A 1,046-nucleotide genomic window follows, 5' to 3' on the forward strand; every position below is an offset into this window, starting at 1 on the left:
ACAAAGACTGTGAATGACTTGCCAACTACAAAAGCAGTTTCTCCTCCCTTGGTGTTCACATCTCAACTGCTAGAAGAGGGCCTCATCCTCCCTGATTTAACTAACCTCGTTATCTCTAGCTTGATTCTGGTCTGCATATTTATACCTGCCCCTGGAAATTTCCACTACATGCATCCAACAAAGTGGGTATTCACCCACGAAAGCTCATGCTCCAATACGTCTGTTAGTCTATAAGGTGCCACAGGACTCTTTGCTGCTTTTACAGATCCAGACTAACACAGCTACCCCTCTGATACTTGATAGCCGATGATTAGAAACTTTCATCTAATGTCAAGGCTAAACTTGCTGCTGGCCATCTGTTCTTGTGTCCACATTGGCACTTAAGTTTTCTTTATGTCATTATTATTGGAACACAAAAGAATCTGCAGCAGCAAAAACTGTTTCCCCCTTTCTCCCCATCATGCCTGACCGTGATACAAACACCTCACACCGCTGGAATTATAACATTGAAGACAAGGAGCTACATACAGATGCATGTTCCCACAAGTCTGACTTTCTCCAGTGACCCAAGGATGCTTCCTACAGCTGGCTGCATAGTCCTGCCCGCTGCGTATTTAGTGACCTGCTGGGATTTTGGACGTTAATTCTCTCATTCCATTGAGAATGTGATCATCACAGAATGTGACTGAAATTAAACCAATTCCAGAGAAGGAAGAAAAAAAAAAACACAACCCTGCATTGGCCGGGAATCGAACCCGGGTCAACTGCTTGGAAGGCAGCTATGCTCACCACTATACCACCAATGCATCTGGTGAAAGCAGCTCTCCCTGGTGTCACATGTACTAGCAAAATGATTCATTCCTGCACTGCAGGATGGATGGGCTGGAGGCAGCCTGGCAGCTGTGAGCAGAGAGTCCCAGAGTGACTGACAGATGGTTTTAAGGGTGTTCGTCTGTCACCTTCTAGTGGGTGTGTGGGACATGGAGGCAGCCCCCGCTCCTGGGTCTGCTGAGGACATAAAGTTTCTGTGCAAAATAACAAAACTT

The 1,046-nt window shown here is 46.1% G+C and overlaps 1 non-coding gene across 1 annotated transcript; it reads right to left on the reverse strand.

Annotated features, from left to right (window-relative positions):
- Positions 1 to 734: 734 nt before the first annotated feature.
- On the reverse strand, positions 735 to 806 carry TRNAG-UCC. Its single transcript has one exon. It is a non-coding gene; the product is annotated as a tRNA-Gly (tRNA).
- Between the last annotated feature and the right edge of the window lie 240 nt (positions 807 to 1,046).

Source organism: Mauremys mutica, chromosome 26 (genome assembly GCF_020497125.1).
Source record: "Mauremys mutica isolate MM-2020 ecotype Southern chromosome 26, ASM2049712v1, whole genome shotgun sequence".
NCBI lineage: Eukaryota > Metazoa > Chordata > Testudines > Geoemydidae > Mauremys > Mauremys mutica.